Consider the following 13282-nt stretch of genomic DNA (forward strand, 5'->3'; position numbering starts at 1 on the left):
GTGTATGAAAACCCAAGTAATTTTATGAGGTACAATTTTCACTTTACTCAAAGCCATGAACAAAGGCTAAATGATCTCCATAGTAACATAAATTGTGACCAGGGGTTTTAAAAATAAATTTCTAATACGCTGAAAGTGTTTTGGGTCAGCAGTAGTTCACAGCAGTAGAACGGTAACACACGTCAGTGCTTGCAGGCTTCAGATCTGAATGTAGTATTAGCCAGATATTCATTTATGTAGGAAAGAACGAATACCCAAAACAAATTTAATATGGCAATGTTTTTACCTATATCAGTTTTTGTTAGGTATATAAAAGGCTTCAACACACAGGCAAAGCCCCAATTTCTGTGAATACTCAATTTTACACAAAGTTAAATCTTTTAAGATGTTCGATACAAGTAAAAAATGAATGAAGCTCCTGGATCTTAAAGTAAAGAGACCCCCCAGCAGTATGAAATGGGCACAGAACATGACTAAACTCCTGCAGTAACAGAAAGGCACAGTAGTCTAGAACTGCTGCAGGGGAAGAAATTTTATATTGTACTCTTATATAAATACTGCCCAGCAGCAATATTTTATATCTTAATCTTATTTAAATTCTCCACAACAATAATATTTTTCATTCCTATTAACTTGGGACATTAACTGGCTGCTAGGTGGCTCATTTGGTTAAGGCACCACGCTGTGGTGCATGGATGACCCCACGGTCTTGGATCGAATGCAGACCGCGCCAGTGCCAACTGTGGCCGGTAGCTTCATATGGGAACTCATAATTGGTGAGTGCGTCGCCCACAGTATGGGAGAGTTCAGTCTGTTAGTTGTTTGCGTCTCATCAATGCTTGAAAAAGCCACCTAAAAAATGTCTTCCTCCGACTCAACTGAATGCACGCACGGCTGCGGGCTGCAGACTGTGGCGTGACAAGAAGCAGGCAGGTGACACCATGTGTTTCAGAGGAAAAACCATGCATGTATTCACTCCCAAATCAGCAGTGAGGATTGTGTATGAACGTGGCTACAAATAACCAATCAGACATTCCACATGTGCTGCCAAATTTTTGAGGGAAAAAAAACTTAATTAATAGCGAATCACATTAAATAAATCACATCTCACGAACCTCTCCAAATCGTGTTCACAAATACGGAGATTGAAATTTTTGGCCCCTCCTTTAATCTAGGATAGAGGAACTGCCCGAGCCATGCCTTGCCAACAGTAAATGTCATCTATTTAAGTAAGTGATGCTATCAAAATGTGATTCAGAGCAGAAAACGCTATTTCAAGACTCCAGTTGAGGCACAGCAAGGCACAGGCATGTGACCTCTGCTATTTTGTACCAGAACTGCAGTCGCTGTGAATAAGTGCATCGGCTAAGTGACTGCAATGTAAAGTAACTGTGTACTTGCTAATCTGGGCAGAGCTCCAAGTGTGCAGTACAAAGCTGGTATCCTGTTTCTCAGGGGAGATTTGAAGAGGGGATTATGTATGGTCGACTTATTCCTCAATAATGTTCTCATTCATATTGGTCCTAGTCTGCGCTCAAACTCAAAGACATGGCCCCAATATTAATATTCTTTGTATATGCTACATTTAAGAGAAATACAACCCAGTGATTTTAATACCAAATCTTAACCGGTTTCATACAGAGACAGACATAAATGAACATTTAACACTCCCAAAGTCAACAGAAATATCTAAATTCTCAATTTCTTTTTAGGGAGAACAATGTTTCTCCATCTCAAGCACACTGCTTTTACTGGTTCTTTGCAGTCACGGAAGAATAGGTTTCTTTACTGTGGATCAGATCAGGCAGTAACCTTGGATTTCATCTCATTCTGGTTATTGTCATTTTTGATTATTTGACTTCATCTGTCCTCATCAGTGCAGCCTATGTATGACTGTAAACCTTTCTTTGGCTCAGAGCGCTGTGCTAAGGCACTGAAACGTCTCACAACGCATCTTCCTGGGCATTTTACAGGACATTTGGTTGGTCGGAGGATAAGACCACACATGAGAAATGACATACCATCCTCCCTTTATGAGACATCTTATAGCAGAGGTTTGCTTCCCCGTGGCTGGCTGAGCCACAGATCTTATTATACTTTTTTTGCAACCCTCTGCATGTGTGAAAGCATTATTCTGAAGAACAGAGGGAGGTTGCCCTCATTATCAACTCCTGCAGCAATACAGAGGCATGGCAGTCTAGAAAGCTTCAGATATGGACATCTGTGCCTGGCACACTTCATTTGCTGTTCAATCACATCCCAGCCAAAAGCAGTAAATATTTCTGTGGAGAAAATAAATCTGAGAAATGTACTGTATCATTTCATTACTGATTTTAGGCAGATGTTTGAATCGCTTCCCAGGTTCCTCTCACAAGGATTACTCAATTTCTTTCTTTCCTGAGTTTGAAACCAATGTGCCAGTATGGGAATGAGAACATTTCCTTTTACAGGTGGGACAGTAACTGATTCCTCAGTGAAAATGCACATCAACAGTTCACAATAGAATCTTAGCTTTTTAGTGAGTATGGCTTGATCATGTGATGGGCCAAGTTTACTTCATATGAAAAGAACAAAATTACAAATGAATTAGCTTCAGTTCTCCATAGAAATGATATTCCAGGTGTAAATAATGTTTGCACTAGTTTGTGGTTCATGGCCAAACCCAAAAACTTGAACAGAGCATCCACTTGTTAAGTGTTCAGAGATTAGGATTAAGAACTGGCTAGCAGGCTTGCCAGCTCAGATAACTATAAAGTTGGTAATGGTGCAGAAACTGAGGTCGGCCTGCAAAACATTGGGGCAAGCCACATGTTTTATTTCAGTCTTTCCTGTGCAGATATACTCAAAAGGCTGATGTACAGAATGCTGTTTGGCAGTCAAAGTTCAGGGCCAAATTACCTGAATGAAAGCAGGAAAATATAGATAGCATACTTCAGAAATAAGGCTTGTTTAGTTTCCGTGAAACATACAGATGAAAGCTTAATCAAACTTCAAATCATTTTCCTATCAATAGTTTGGTACTCAGACAGTTTTTCAGGAAACGATTTATAGTATTGATTTACATGCTTTGTGTATTTGAATAACCTGGGTTTTTATGCTAAACACATTTTTATTAAGATTTGTATTTCCTGTACCAACTCCACACATTACAATAGACATTTTCAAAAGTTTCTGTGTGGCAGAAACACAAGGGGTGGCATATTGTTGCCTCTGTTTTAAGCTGTAGGGTCCAAGGCAATCGCTTGACTGTGTTTTCCTACAATTGAGATACACTGAATAAAGGATTGCACTCAAATTAAGATAACACTTCCTCATGTGGTTTAGAGAAATTGAACAGTGTGCAAGACATTTTACAACCACAGTCACCTTGAAATCTTTTTTCTCAAATAGGTTGCACAGCTCCAACAGTTCCTGTACATCTTTGAAAAAAGCTTGTAATTTTCCATTAGGAAAGGACCCTTTAATCTGCACTGTACCCCAAATTCTCCCTTACAAAAAAATCATGTGAAATTCATCATTTCACATGTGAGAATCACAAGCTCACATATGAATTTAACCTTTTCACATATTAATTAAAATATTCACATCTGAAAAGAAGATGTCACATGAACTAGACATTTGTACATGTGACAGTTTTTTTCACATGTGAATGAAAATTTCCATGTGAAAACAAAACATGTGACTTGAAAAAGTTATCTTTTCCCGCTCTCATCTTTTAAGTGGGATTATTTCTTATAGTTCAGACCTGGGTCAAATACGTATTTGTTTTGGATTCAAATATTTTTATATGCTTTAGGGATCTTGTCTGGTGTATTGGAACCAATTAAATACTCTCAAACCCCGCCTTCTGGTCATATTGGCAGGCTCAGTTACACCAGGCAAGGTCAACAGAGCACAGAAAAGTTTGTGAATCCAAAACAAATACGTATTTGACCCAGGTCTGGTTCACATGTGTACTCTTCACATGTTGGGCGTTCACATGTGGTTTCTGGACACATGTGGTTTTTGAATATGTCATGTGATTCTTTCGTCAGGGCCCACACAGTATCCTGCACTGAAACTGCTGCGGTCAGATAAGTAGTGCACCCTGTGGCTCAGTGGCAGTCAGGTCATTCCCACTATCAGCAGGCGTTCCTTCTACCCTGCTCATTGAAATCCTGATTCAACTCATTTACATTTTTGACAGAATAAATTTCACGCCATCCCGATGGTCGCGAATGTTTCTGGCTGGGAGGTGGAAAGGTGGGTCACTGCAGCTCTTCAGTACCATGCATGGCCACACAGCACACTGTATATATGGTAATTTATATATTTGTGCAGAAACAGCACTTGCTAGCATCTACCGCAGTTGTGCCTGAGTCCAGGCTTAGAGGCAAAACACGCACAACAATTTGGTCTCACCACAACACAATAGGTGGATCAATTCCTACATGCATGCACGAACGTGGTAAAATGAAAAATCTTGTTTCAAAGGAACTTAACTTCGATTATAGCCTAAATATTATATTACAAATATTGTATTTATTATAAATGCTATACTGCTATTATAAAATCTACACATTGTTTACATACATATAAGACCTCCTTTCCCCAGATCTACAATATATAACAGTCCTTATTAAATTTTAGTTTTGTTATGGTGAATGTGTAATAGTATTTTATATACAAGGCACAAAACATCCATTACCAAATCAACCAGCACTGGTCTGTTTGATTCTCCCACACCAATGTTCACTCAGTGCCTACCCTTCATTCACAAAACTGTTCTTGTGCTGTTCGTTCAATACTGAACCTTTATCCACATATCTACTCTTATACAGTTTTCCTGTACCCTGGATACTATTAAAGAGACTACACTATGACAAGTGCTATTAATTTGTGTAAAATGATAACTATCCTGAGCTCATATTACATATATAGTACTATGCAATATTGCCTCATGCAATAGACTACATTTTCATTTCATTCATAAAAGCACTTTTTCATGTTGTTTAATTTGCTGTCTATAGCTGTACAGTACTGTACACTTTTGCTTGTCCATCCTATACTTGAAATACACTATATGACCAAAAGTATCTGAAAATCCCTTAGTCTGGGACTGTTTTTCATGGTTTGGGCTAGGCCCCTTAGATCCAGTGAAGGCAAATCTTAACGCTACAGCATAGAATCACATTACAGACCATTCTGTGCTTCCCCAACAGTTTGGGGAAAGCCCTTTCCTGTTTAAGCATGACAATGCCCCCAGGCACACAGCAAGGTCCATATAGAAATGGTTTTGTTGAGAAAAGTTGAGAAAACTGGCCTGCACAGAGCCCTAACCTCAGACGCATCCAACACCTTTGGGATCAACTGGAAAGCCAACTGCAAGCCAGGCCTAATCGCCCAATCGGTGCCTGACCTTACTTTTCTGGCTGAATGGAAGCAAATCCCTACAGCAATGCTCCAACATCAAGTATAAAGCCTTCAGAGAAAAGTGTACGTTGTTATAGCAGCAAAGGGTGAACCAACTCCATATTAATGCCCGTAATTTTGGATGTGATGTTGGATGTCAGGTGTCCACATACTTTTAGCCATGCAGTGCATAAGTTAAAGGAAACCTCAGGTTAGAACCCTTTGCCTTCAAGGGTTACAAACATTAAAACAAACAGCTATCCAAAAACACCTTAGCTGCCTTGCAGATGTCTTTTTCATATGCACCTGAAATGGCTAACGGAGATATTTGTGATGAGATTAGATATATATAATATGATTCAGCTGCATAAGGAAGGTGAAAGGCAAAATAAAAGTGTAAAAACAGGAGTTTCAAAACTGGAGTTCAAAAGATTATTGCAAGATACAGAGAAAATGGGACTCCTAACTGTGCAAGAACAAAAGACCAAAGTCATCACAAAGAGAGTAGTTAAAGATCTTTGAGAGATAGGGAAAAATAAAGCTCCACTCTTGCTTTAGATCTGAAGAAATCCACACGCGCTTCTGTCAATCCTTCCACTGTGAGAAGACAACTCAATGCTAAGAGTCTGAAAGGATATGTAGCAGTCAAAAAGCCACTACTGAAAAAAGGAAATAAATAAGAGAAGAATATTGTCCCTAGTACACCGAAACAGGACACCAGAGATGATGTGGAGTAAGATTTTATGGACCATGAGTCTGAATTAGAAATTTACAGAAGCAGAATGTATGCCACTGAAGCAATGAAAGACTCAGAACCATGTCTACAACCATCAGTCAAGCACGGTGAAGGATCAGTGCAAGTTTGGGGTTGTATAACAACATCTGGAGTTGGTGATTTGGTTTTGATTGACTTTGATTTAATATGAACTAATCTTAACATATCATACAGTACCCTCTGGACGACACTTTCATTGGGAGCAAATGCATTCCACAGAAAGATAATGACCCCAGTACACTGCTAAGATCAAGCTGCTGGTGTTCAGTGGACTAGCCACCCAGAGTCCAAGCATGACTCAATGTGTCTGGGATTATTTGGATCGAGAAAAGCAGAAAATGCAACCAACTTTTAAGACTCAACTTTGGAGGTGTTTATATTTATATAAATATCCCTGCAGAACAAGCTAATCTCTTGAAAAGAATTGAAGTTGTAACAACGGCAAAGGGTGGATACACTAAACTCTGAAAAATTTGATATTGTACATATTTGTGAAGGTTTTTGTGTAAATTTTGTGTTAAATGTGTTTGATGCATTATAAACTTGCACTTATCAGCGGAAAGTAAATAAAATAAACGGTGGTCTCTGACTTGTGTACAGTACTGTGCCAAACTTAGTATTGCATATCCTGTAATTTAAATGAGTGCCTTATCACTCTACATGCAGGCTACCTTGTGAGATTCACCAAAGAAAAACAACACAACTTTAAAACTAATGGATTTAAATACGTTACACAGCGCATTCTTCCACTGAAATAATTTGATTACTAAGCAACAAAGTTCCTTTGGACCTGGTTTGTTAAACTGGCTAGTTTATACTAGCCACATGGCTACTGGAATGCTAGCTAATTAGCTAACTTAAACCATGAAAAGATAGCAAACTACAAAAAGAAATGTGTGTAGTAGGCTATAAGCACAGAAGTTTACATTAATTAATTTAAATAAAACCCGTCCCCACACCCCCCCATAGATTACGACACAAACTCAACTACATTGGCAATTTGTTTTTGTTTTTTCTATAAGTCATACACTAATGGGCTGGCGATCTTGAATTGAATTATCTGTAGGAAACAAGTGCAAAGCAGTGCAAAGAAATCACTGAGTGCTGTATGCAGGGGAACAAGTAGTAAGAGTAGTATGATTCATCTCTAGTGTATGAGTCACACCAGTAGACATGGGCAGTTTGAGCTTTTGCGCCATACAATTAAATTTTCAATGGGAGAGTTTGACCCGGGAGAGTTTGATACATTTGATTTGTTACCTTGCTACATATCAAACACGGAAAAGATTCATTCATAAAGATTAATTTATTCATTATGGCTCATCGCTAGATGCACATCAAAAGGATATTCACAGTTGTGATTATCAAATAAGCTTGTTCATGGAACATTTTCATCTTCAACAACCCTCAAATTTAAATAGTCATCATTTTGTATCTCTTCGTCTGACACCCAGATATAGTATTTCAATCATTAATTTCATTTGCAATTAACTAATGATAGATGTGGATTTTGTTAGTATTGCTATATTACTTCCATAAACTGACAAAATTATAAACACAAATTTCTGAGTTGGAGTAAATTATTGTTACTGTATCATTTCCAAAATGCTGCATAAAGGCATGTTATTCAAACTGTTATTCATATTGTTTCATTGCAATTAGGAAGCCAGCTGCCTAACATGGTAGCTGGCAAATGCCCCCAAGTTCATAGACTGGAAGGAGAAAAATCCTGGGTTCACTGCTCAATCTGTTTAATTCATCAAGAGGATTATGGGAGATTAAATTTTTAGGTGAATGTACAGAGAAACTGCCTTGGTGGGATAAGACAGCCCCTGGAGCCATGCGCAACCAGATGGGGGCTTAGCAGCTTAGCATTCAATATACATCAAGTTATTCAAGGGTTACAGAGATGCACTTTTACACCTGGTTGACCAAATAAGCTGAATAGACGAGAGCCAAAATACAGACCCACAGAAGAGTTACATTAAGCCTGCCATTCCCCTGCTCCCTCACTCTCCCATTTACCTGGTATGTGAACTTGCAATTCCCCTGACATCTTTCCCCCTCCCCCACAGCCAGTGTACACACCCACCTGGCCCACCCACACAACCAAGCCAGCAGGAAGTTAATAGAGGCGAAGCACATGCTAAGTAACCCCTGAAAGCTGTCTGCTTTGCAAGAATCCACACATCCCTCTGTGACATCCTGGAAATCCAAGACCTTTTGATCTCAAGAGCTGTCCGACACACGGAGTTTGCTCTGAAACCATTTAGTAATCCGTCCAATTCATTCCCCAGTTTGGAATGCCAAACAATACATGTATATCAGTGAAATTTCCACTATCAATCTGGGAGAGCGCAGACAAACAAATGCTTTCCTTCAAAACATGTGATGCCACTTATAACACTGCAGTTCTGAAGTTAGGCTCACACAGAGTTGAGCTGGAGGGACACATGCAGCTTAAACCCTCCCACCCCTGTCAATGTCCTGTGCCAGCTGTGCGTTGCCCTGTGGGGCTGCCAGCAAGAGCCAGCACTGGCATGGTCTATATTCATTACCAGACCTGGGGCCCATCTATGCACTAGAACAGTGCCTGAGCAAATGGCAGACTGTGGGGGCCATCCATGCAATAGAACAGTGCCTGAACAAATACCAGACTGTGGAGTAGCACCTGACATCCATGCACTAGCACCTGATTTATTACAAGACATTCATTGATTAAAATAATTCATAGATTTTAAATTGTTTAAACACACATATGATCTTTTGTGAATGCATTCTCTTGCCTTTGTACATGCCAAAATATGTAACTTCAGCTTCGATTGCCATTATAGGCTGCCTAAATTGTGTACAAATGTATAAAAATGTTGTGATGGTTACAAAGCACAAAACTGCCACAGTATAGCAGTCACAGCTACAGCAGACAGTATCCAATATCATCAAAGCTGTTTCAAGTCAGTGACAAATGTTCCATGTTAAAGGCCAAAGCAAAAGCAGAGAAACAGAATACTATCTGGCAGGATAACATGAGAAAAGAGTTCAATCTTATCCTACTCAAAGGGTTACATTAAAACAAAATGCCTGTCCAGGTGGACGAGTAACTAGGCCAAGCTAAAGAGCACAGCGTCAGCTCCACACACAAGACTGATACTTTTGATTCTGATACCCTAGAGCTCTAGAGTTTTCCACTGTAATAACATGCAGACATGAGTGACAGAATATATATGAAAACCTATTTCAGACAGAAGGAAGACACAAAAGAACTTATATATAGAAACAACTTTAAACAAAGTTATTACATTTTTGTGGAGGAAAGAACTTTAATAATAAAAACCTATCTGCATGAAAATAATTATGCCACTTACATTCATATCTTATTTTTATATCAGTCACAGAAATAAGAAAGCAAACATTTAATTGGTGGAGAATCAATAATGGTGAAAAAAGGTCTATCACTCTCAGGAGTATCATATATCCAAAACCATGGGCATTAATGTGGAGTCCCCTGTTTGCTGCTGTAACAGCCTCCACTCTTCTGGGAAGGCTCTCCACTAGATTTTGGAACATGGCTGCAGGGATTCACTTCCATGCAGCTACAAAAGCATTAGTGAGGTTGGGCACTGATGTTGGGTGATAAGGACTAGGTTGGTGTTCCAATTCATCCCAAAGGTGGTCGATGGGGTTGAGGTCAGGGCTCTGTGCAGGCCAGTTAAATTCTTCCACACCAAACTCAGCAAACCATTTCTTTATGGACCTGCACAAGGGCAGTGTTATGCTGAAACAGGAAAGGGCCTTCCCCAAACTGTAACTAAAAAAAATATACGGTTATTGATTAGTGGCGATGTAATACTGGGTTAACCTGAACAGGGACCTGCTCTTGTGGGACAGTGCGGTAATTACATTACAATTAATTAGCAGATGCTCTTACTTAGAATGATTTCCAGAAGCGAGTAACTTCAGTGTTGGTCTCAGGAAAACAAAAGTGCAATATCATCAATAAGTCACAGAGGCCCATTTATAATCACTAAATGTAACGTTACCCTGCAGCTAGCCTCTTTACACAGCTATCCTATTAGGGTATCCCAAAAACAAAATCCAAAAAGATAGAAAGAGGACCTCTAATCTGGTAATATTCACTATCTTCAGTGTCTTTTAATGTACCAATCACACTTATGACTTCACATGAATAGCAATTTGGGGCTTAGTATTAATGAAGCCTTTTGTAAAAAGTCAATAAATTCAATTGAACACAGGGTAAATCTATAAGACAGATCTGTAACATTTCATATCCACAACCAAACAGCACATTTTCTCATATATCCATAGTAGGTGCTTTTAAGCACATCAATCAAGGCTTTAATGTGAACGATGGTAATTTCACTCTTATCTGGACGGCAGGAAGACAAAAGGATAAAACCTTGATTGCAGTGATAAGAATTTAAATTCTTACACATTTATATTTGCATTCATAAAAAAATGTTTTAGTGGGTCAGTAATGGCTTTGGATGTGCTTTGCTGTCATACAGAGAAGTATAATGAAAGCCATTTCTGATTGCTGGAAACAATTGGACAGATGTTAATCACAGTAATTATAGGTTGCATACAAATGAGCCAAATGAATAATGAGCTCCATCAAGCAACAATGCTTTTTATAGCACCAACCATTGGCTTCTTCCTGGTGCTTACATATGAGTGCAGGAAAAAGGTTCAATAGATTATACCAGCCACTTCAGTGTATCCTAGAATATTCATTAAATACTTGTATAATTAATTGAAAGCGGTTGGGAAATGTCTTCAACAAAAAATGTTGAAAGTGGGGAGAGTGCCCTCTTAAAAACACAATAATTGCGTGTGATAGAAAGAGGAGAAAATAAATGACATTTTCATAAATTATTCTTCTGGGTCATGTAGCATGAATGAATACAAATTGCCCATATCTTGAAATTATTCATAACAACTATGTTGGTACATTCTATGGACTCTTAAAGGGGCACCATCAAAATTGACATGCTTGTATTTTTCTACCTTGCAATCTTTATGTATACTGTAGGTTATGTGCATATAGATGTATCATCTGTATGTATTGCTTACAGCTGCCATTTTATGTAAATGGAAAATGTTCAATACAATACAATTCCCCTCATATTTGTGTTGTTTATCGAGCATAATATTTGCACATCAGTTGATAGCGCTGCAAGATTCAAAGTGAAAGACGAAACAAGATGTCACGCTCTAGCTAGCTTGCTCAACATGAGTACATTAAAACATAAAACCATTTTTGAAATGTTCTGCGTTCCAAAGACACCAGTGCGACCACTGCTTTAATTTAAACATGGCCATGCAATACTGAATACTGAAACCGATAAGTAAAATCAGTAGGGATTAGGCCTAAATGGATGATTTTACTGCGGTATTACTGGCCAATTGACAAATAACATTGCAGGGGGTTGGAGGGAGCTGCCAATTCAAAATGCTGAATTTGTGTGGTCGCTGCTGTACCATCTCCCGCCATAAGGGGGCCATACTGAACATTTTCACATGACAAAAAATATGATTGGGTTACGGTCCATGTGAAACTTAAAATAATGATTCGACTGTCTGTAAAGTGATAAAGAAATAATAACTCTTTGCCAGAACAATATCATGAATGGAATAGCAAATGTTAAACATTTACAACACAATTCTAAAAAAGTAACAAAACATTTACAGCAGTAACAACATTAGCAACAGATATATAACTTGAGTGCAAATGCAGCAGGTAGTCTAAATAAAATCTAGTGAAAGGACAGAACTAGGGATGGGCAAAACTTTAAAAAAAAGTTTTTTAAAATGTGTAAACGAGGTTTGGGGGTAGTTTTCCAAATCTGCATTTCAATTTAAATTGACGAGCTACCCAAACTGCAAGATGTGTGTTTAGATAAAATGTTGCAAAAGCAGCCACAGAGCAACAAATATTAGCATCAATAGAGCAGCACACAGCCTCACAGAGCAGCACACAGCCTCATAGATCAGCACACAGCCTCACAGAGCAGCACAAAGGGTCTAGTGAGGTTGGTGGCAGTCAGGTGACTTTGATGATCAAAATGAGGAAACAGGAAAGTACCCTCCCTCTGCATCAGCCCTGCTTGCAGAAGAGGGAGAAAAGACATGACTGGTTCCCCAGCACTACTGCCTTGAAGCTCTTGAGGAGAGGCATTTCCCAGGGATGCACATGTAATTCTCTTTGTCTGGTACTGCTTGTCAAGCTACAGTCTTATCATTCTCACTCATTTGTATGTTACATTGTGTGTGCATTGCAAATTTTTTTAGAGCGGGGACTAATTAAAGCTTCAGTTTGCAAGGCTCTTGTCTGCACAAGTAGGTGACAGTCATTAACACGCCATCAGTCTATGTTATTATCAGTGACAAATTAAATATTTTCTGTGGCAGCCAAAGATGGCTAGTATTTCATTACATTACATTACAGGCATTTCATTCTTATCTCAGGCTTCAATTTACCTTCTCACACTAATATCTAAACCACTGACCCCAGAGATGTCAACGGTTCAAAAAATGGAAATCTATGATTGTTGTTGAAGCCCATATACAGTACATATATAGCTGAAGAAGAAACACACGGTGTTTGATACAATTACTGTTCAATACACATAATGAAATTCCAGCAAAGATATATATGAACAATTAGCTCTGAATGTTGATATGAATTTGAAGCATTACAAATATACAGCTTACATGAGAGCTGTCTGGAGAGCTAGGCCTTTCTACACCCACCTACCTCCCCCATTGTTTTCCACAGGAAATTCCCTTTCATGGCTCCAATTAAATCCCAAACAACATTCCGTGCACAGAGCTTAAATGGCCTCATTAAAATATGCAGCTGCAGGGAGAGTGAAAGTGTGAGTGAATTGTATTCTAAGGTAAAGTGACTTCTACAGCAAGATGAATCACTCACATTTATTTGATTTATTCCTTTTTACATTTGAAACTTTTTATCAGAACAAGCTTTTATTTTTGTGCATCTTGTCCCTACTGACCCCATTTCACACAAAGAAGGGAAAAAAGTCATGGGCACAAGGAGACCCAGCCATTCATGCAGTGTTGAGAGAAATAGCCAGC

Source organism: Anguilla anguilla, chromosome 9, assembly GCF_013347855.1.
Source record: "Anguilla anguilla isolate fAngAng1 chromosome 9, fAngAng1.pri, whole genome shotgun sequence".
NCBI classification, from domain to species: domain Eukaryota; kingdom Metazoa; phylum Chordata; class Actinopteri; order Anguilliformes; family Anguillidae; genus Anguilla; species Anguilla anguilla.